The 6,824-nt window shown below is 45.5% G+C and overlaps 1 non-coding gene across 1 annotated transcript; it reads right to left on the bottom strand.

The window, feature by feature from the left end:
• Positions 1-4,725: 4,725 nt before the first annotated feature.
• Positions 4,726-4,832, bottom strand: LOC125596320. The gene has a single exon (XR_007330993.1). It is a non-coding gene; the product is annotated as a small nucleolar RNA R71 (small nucleolar RNA).
• Between the last annotated feature and the right edge of the window lie 1,992 nt (positions 4,833-6,824).

Below are 6,824 nucleotides of genomic sequence, written 5' to 3' on the forward strand. Positions count from 1 at the left end.
GGAGGAAAGAACTTCGGCCGGTTGTCGGATAGTTGGCGCATGCCTTTGGCATTTTTCGCATTTTCGTGCGAATTTCTCGCAATCTCCGATCATTGTTGGCCAATAGTATCCATGGCGTTTGATTTTCACGGCTAGTGATCTTCCGCCGGAATGGTTGCCGCAGGAGCCGGAATGTATTTCCTTCATTACTTTCCTCGCCTTTTCTCCTTCCAGGCACGTCAGGAGTGGTCCGGAGAATCTCCATTTGTAGATTTCGCCGTCCACTGTTACGTAGCGTGCGGCCTGTGTTCGGACCTTGCGAGCTGCCCATTTTTCGGCGGGCAGTTGCCCGTCGACAATGTAGTCTCGAATCGTCTGAAGCCATGGGGTATCACAGCCGTAATCAGATTGCTCTGATGGTGGTGGTATCGTAATTTCTTCTTCCTCGTCGTCTTGACCCTCTATGAGATTGACGACGACTGGCGGTCCGATACTCGGATGTTCGATGAATTCGACCGGAATTACCCTTTTGAGTCCTGGATCGGAACTTGATGCTAGGGCCGCGAGGGCGTCCGCCTGGACATTCTTGGAACGGGGGATCCGGGTAAGGGCGAAACAGTCGAAGTCTTGAGCTAGACCTTGGACCAGTTTGAGGTACGCGTCCATCCGTTCGTCTCTGGCTTCATACTCTCCGCTGAATTGACTGGCCACTAACTGGGAGTCGCAGTAAGCGTGGAGATTACGTATTTTTAAGCCGTGAGCCAAACGTAGACCTGCGATTAATGCTTCGTATTCGGCCTCGTTGTTTGAGGCATGGAATTCCAGCCTGAACGATTGTTCCAAGATCTCGCTCGTTGGAGATGTGAGACGGATCCCGATACCTGATCCTTGCTTGGATGAGGATCCGTCGACGTGGAGGAGCCAGGTGGAATTTGGTTCCTCATTGGTTATTGTTCCCGTTGGAAGTTCGACCAAGAAGTCTGCGAGCACTTGTGATTTTGCGCTCGTCCTTGGTCGGTATTCGATGTCATACTCGCTCAACTCGACCGCCCACTTAGCCAGTCGGCCTGATTGACTCGGGCTATGCAAAATTGTCCGTAAGGGAAAAGTCGTGAGGATGACGATTGTGTGGGATTGGAAATATGGTCTTAGTTTTCGGGCCGATGTTACAACCGCGCACGCCAATTTTTCCATCAATGGATACCTAGATTCGGCATCCAGCAAGGTTTTGCTTATGTAAAAAATAGGTTTCTGCTCCCCGCGTTCTTCCCTGATCAGGACTCCGCTTACGGCCGTTGCTGACACCGCGATGTACAAGAATAAAGGCTCCCCTTCCACGGGTTTTGCGAGGACTGGAGGAGTAGCTAAATAACGCTTCAGCTGTTGGAAGGCGTTTTCGCACTCTTCCGACCATTCGAATTTTTTATTTCCTCGCAGGACGTCGTAGAAGGGCAGGCACTTATCTGTTGATCGTGAAATAAATCGGTTAAGTGCTGCGATTCTGCCGGTCAGTCTTTGGACTTCCCGTTTATTCTTTGGTGAAGCCATCTCGATTAGAGGGTTGATCTGTTTTGGATTTGCTTCGATGCTGCGGTATGTGACCAAGTAGCCGAGGAATTCCCCTGATGCCACGGTGAATCTACATTTTGTCGGGTTGAGCTTCATGTTATGGGAATTTAGTTGTGCAAAGCATTCTTCGAGATGTGACACGTGATCTCTTGCTTTGAGGGATTTGACGAGCATGTCGTCGATATAAACCTCCTTCGTTTTTCCGAGTTGTTTGGAGAACATTCGGTTCACGAGTCGTTGGTAAGTTGCACCAGCGTTTTTGAGGCCGAAGGGCATTACCTTGTAGCAATAATTTCCGCGATCGGTAATGAACGCAGTCTTTTCACGATCGTCGGGATTCATCCTAATTTGATTATAACCTGAGAAGGCATCCATGAAGGATAAGAGTTCGTTGCCCGCTGTTGCTTCTACCAATCGATCGATATGTGGTAAAGGGAAGCTATCCTTTGGACATGCCTTGTTTAGGTTGGTAAAATGCACGTAAACTCGCCACTTCCCGGTCTTTTTTTTGACTACTATGGGGTTGGCGAGCCAGTCCGGGTACCTTACTCCTGTTATCGACCCAACTTTAAGCAATTTTTCGACCTCATCGTTTACTGCGGCAGCACGTTCGGGTCCTAGCTTCCGTCTTTTCTGTTTGACGGGTTTGAACGTTGGGTCGATATTCAGCTCGTGACATGTTATGTTAATGTCGATTCCCGGCATATCTTCTGCAGCCCATGCGAAAGTATTAAGGCTCTTTTTAAGACAGGTTATGAGGTCTGTCCTTAAAGGTTCGTGGTGATTGGCTCCAATCTCGATGCAGCGTTCTGGGAAGGCTTCGACGAGACAGATCGTTACCACGGGTTCGCATGTTGGCTCGCGTTTTTCATCTAGAGCTGCGATGCTGCGAGACTGCCAGAAGAATTCCGCTGAATCCTGACTTCGCGTATCTTTGCTGGAGGTCTTTTTCTCCTCTTTTCTAGGAGTGATTTCGAGGATCGGTCTCTTTCGCCTCAGTTCCGCGGCGAAATGATATCTTGCATATTTACATTGTTTTATCCATTCATCCATGAGCATTTTCATCATATAGATTAGGATTTAGCCATGTCTAGGTTGCATTTTGCATTCATTGTCCTTATTAGGTGCTGGAGTGTGCCATGGAGTGATTTGAGATATTTGGGAGTATTGTGATCCAAAATGGGGTGAAATATGAGCATGAATGGAGCCTTTAGAAAATCTTCTGTTGCTAAGATTTTGTGGAGACACAGCAAATTGAGTTAGCTTTCTAATGGAAGTGGTTTCAAGTCATTTCGAGATGTAATGAAGGAGTTATGATCAATTTACTAGAGGCATATCCATCCTGGTCGAGTATCGCAGAGTGACCTCTCAGAGCGACCTACCGAGGTCGCTCCCAGCCAGAGCGACCAGCCAGAGCGACTACCTCAAGTCACTCCCAGCCAGAGCGACCAGCCAGAGCGACCAGCTCAAGTCACTCGCGTTTTGACGCGCCGAGACACGAAAAAACGCGTCGGGAGTGACCTCCTGGAGCGACTATGCCAGGTCACTCCGGGTGTTTTGCTTGGACGATTTTTTATGTTATTTCAGGGACCTTTTGGTCATTTGTTTTGATGTTTTACACTTTCTAAACCTAAGTTAAGTACTTTTGTAAGCCATTGGAGGCAAGATAATCTCTTTTCTAGAGAAGAACTAGTAAAAAACCTCTTTTGATTCAGATTTCATTGTTTTCATCTTGTGTTCTTGTTGATTTCTTATCTATTTCTCTACATGGTTAATCTAAAATCCAATATGGGTTTAAGAGGAATCATGGAGATTAGTGAGTAATCACCTTTTGAATTCATGGGTTAGGGAGATTAAGGGTGATTAGGTTAGAGCTAGGATGTTTTAGTGTAGATCATTCATATTTCCTTGCTAGTAGAGTAATCATAATGCATCTTCTGAGTTGGCCACTCAGTTGTTGATCCTTAGGCATTTCTCACCCGAAAGGTGTTCGATGAAATGCCCGAGACAACTCTCCTAGGCTTTTAGTATACTTTGCCAAAGACATTTGTTGTTAAAGGTGCTAAGATAGCTAATAGACTTGTTAGTAATGATTGCTTTCATATTATTCAACCAAAGACATTTGATGTTTGAGATATGTTAGCAAATGAGCATTCATCTAGACATAGAGCTTGCTTAGAATTGTGTCTAGGCTTAAGGTTGATAGTTTGATTGATCATTTGCCATCCTTAGTTCGATACTTGATCACCCAAGGTCTAATCCCTATGCCCATGAGTTCTCTTTTCCCTTAGTCAAGAAAGTATCATTCTGTTATTGCTTTCTAGTATTAGTAGTAGTTTAAAACCCATCTAAATCATTGGTTGCACTTAGATTAAGTGAGTACTTGCATTCTCAGTGCTTTGATATCCCTCAGAACTGGTTCGACAATCTTTTATACTACAACATTTGTCTTAGGAGCCTTGAAAACTCCTAACATCAAATTGGCGCCGTTGCCAAATTCTGAGTAGATTTAAACATTGAGATTTAGTCACTTGCTTGAGACTAAGTCATTTTTATTTTCTTTTGTTACTGATTCTCTTTCTTCACCTCCCTTTAATCTACAGGTGTATGAACTTGAGGAGCAGGGGTCCATCAAACCTAGTTCCAAGAGCTGCAGACATCAGAGCTTTAGAGAGAGAGTGTGCTAGAAAGAGAAGAGAAGAAGAGCAACAGGCTCACTTGCAGAGATTGGACACTGATATGGAAGACATACCTCAAAATGATGCGGGCGTCAATGTAGCTAACAACGTTCCACAAAACCAACAGCGAGCAGCTCGACCCATTGGCACTTACGACCGCCCCAACATTCATGGTCATAGATTGGGAATCCGAGCACCAGCTGTGGCAGCCAACAACTTTGAGATCAAATCAGGACTCCTCAACGTGATCGAGAACAACAAGTATCATGGCTTGGCTCTAGAGGATCCATTTGATCACTTGGACAGGTTCGACAGCTACTGTGGGTTGTCAAAAACCAATGGTGTGTCCGAAGATGCCTTAAAGCTCAAGCTATTCCCTTTCTCTTTGGGGGATAAGGCACGTCAGTGGGAGAAGTCTCTACCCAGCGACTCCATCACCACTTGGGATGACTGCAAGAAAGCATTCTTGGAGAAGTTCTTCTCTACTTCAAGAACTGCTAAGCTGAGAAACGAGATTTCCAGCTTTCAACAGAAGAACTTGGAAGGCTTCAGTGAAGCCTGGGAGAGATTCAAGGGCTACCAAGCTCAATGCCCACACCATGGCTTCTCTAAGGAGAGCTTGCTGAGCACATTCTACCGTGGTGCTCTTCCTAAGTACAGAGCCAGACTGGATACAGCTAGCAATGGGTTTTTCTTGGGGAGAACTGAGGAGGATGCAGAAGAGCTGGTTGATAACATGGTAAAGAGTGATGCAGTCTACAGTGGAGACCACGACAGAGGCAGTAGAACAGATGATAAGCAGACGAGGAAAGAGATCAAAGCTTTGGAAGACAAGATCGACCTACTCATTGCTGAAAAAGCAACCCAAGAGCAGCTGAAGTTTGTTGGTAACTCCAAGCAGGAAGATCCACTTGTTGTCAATGAGGTTGAGGGTTTGGAAGGTCAAGAGGAGTTGTGTTTCATCAACAACAATGGTAGCTGGTACAAAAAGGAGCCCAACTTTCAGTACAACAACTACCAACAGAAATCCTATCCAACAACCAACAGAGTGGTTATCCGCCAAGAAACAACCAGCAAGGCAGCTATCAGCCTCAGCAAAACCCCTCGTCTGGTTCCTCTGCTCCTCAAGAGAGCAGCACTGATACCTTACTGAAACAAATCTTGGAGTCTCAGACTAGAAGTGAGAAGCATGTTGGTTATGAGTTGAAGAACCTTCATACCAAGATTGATGGGAGCTACAATGAGCTCAACAACAAATTCTCACACCTTGCTTCTACAGTCAGGAATTTAGAGAATCAGTTTGCTTCCATGAACACTCACCAGAATCGCCAGCAAGGATCTCTACCTGGAAAGTCTGACCAAAACCCCAAGGAGGCCAAAGCTATCACCCTTAGGAGTGGTAAGCAGTTACCTCCTAAAACCCTCACCAAGGATGCTGAGAAACTAGGTGAGGGGGTTGCCATCAACATAGATGATGAAGTGGTGATTGTTGATGAGAAGATCAATGACGAGATCTTGGAAAAGATAGTGGAAGCCAAAGGTAAAGGAAAGGTTGGGGAAGAGAAGAAGACAGTAAAAGATGGTGAAGTTGTTACTCCAGCAAGTGAAAGTTCTTTTGTTCCTCCTCCCTATGAACCCAAACTTCCATTCCCTGGTAGATTCAAGAAGCAGCTGCTAGAGAAGTACAAGGCTCTGTTTGAGAAGCAAATGAGTGAAGCTCAGGTTGCAATGCCCATCATCGATGCTTTCATGTTGATTCCTCAATACAGCAAGTTCCTGAAAGATGTTGTAGCTGCAAAGAAGAAGGAGATGGAAGGCATGATGATTCTTACCCATGAGTGCAGTGCCATCATCCAGAGGCTTGATGTTCCAGAGAAGTTAGAGGATCCAGGAAGCTTCACACTACCTTGTGCTCTTGGACCTATGGTATTTGAGAAATGTCTCTGCGATTTGGGAGCTAGTGTCAGCTTGATGCCTTTGTCTGTTGCAAAGAAGCTTGGATTCACTCAGTACAAGAAGTGTAGACTCTCTCTGGTGTTAGCTGATCGTTCAGTGAAGTACCCTGTGGGCATCTTAGAGGACCTCCCTGTGAAGATTGGAAGGTATGAGATACCTACAGATTTTGTGGTGCTTGAGATGGGTGAGGAGGCTCAAGATCCATTGATTCTAGGAAGACCATTCTTAGCTACAGCAGGAGCTATTGTTAATGTGAAGGAAGGCACGATTGATCTCCATTTGGGTAAAGAGAACATCCTCCACTTTGACATCAAGAGAAAATGAGGAAACCAACTGTGTTCGGGCAAGCCTTCTACATTGAAGAGATGGACACTCCTGCTGATGAGCACCTTGAAGAGTTACCACCTGAGGACGACGAGGAGGGAGCATCTCCCTCTACTCATTCCCCATAGAAGGTAACCCACCACACTCCCTTGTATATACCATTTTATTTTTGCATATTAGTCTTCTTTTCGGTATCTCTCTCTACTTGACAACACAGAGACTGTGTAACTCAAGTTTGGGGGAGGTACCAAGTATTTGATCATGTTTGCTTTGATGTTGTTTCATTGAGTCATGCATTGCACACCTATTTGCATATAA

Source organism: Brassica napus, unplaced genomic scaffold, assembly GCF_020379485.1.
Source record: "Brassica napus cultivar Da-Ae unplaced genomic scaffold, Da-Ae ScsIHWf_1181;HRSCAF=1696, whole genome shotgun sequence".
Lineage (NCBI taxonomy): Eukaryota > Viridiplantae > Streptophyta > Magnoliopsida > Brassicales > Brassicaceae > Brassica > Brassica napus.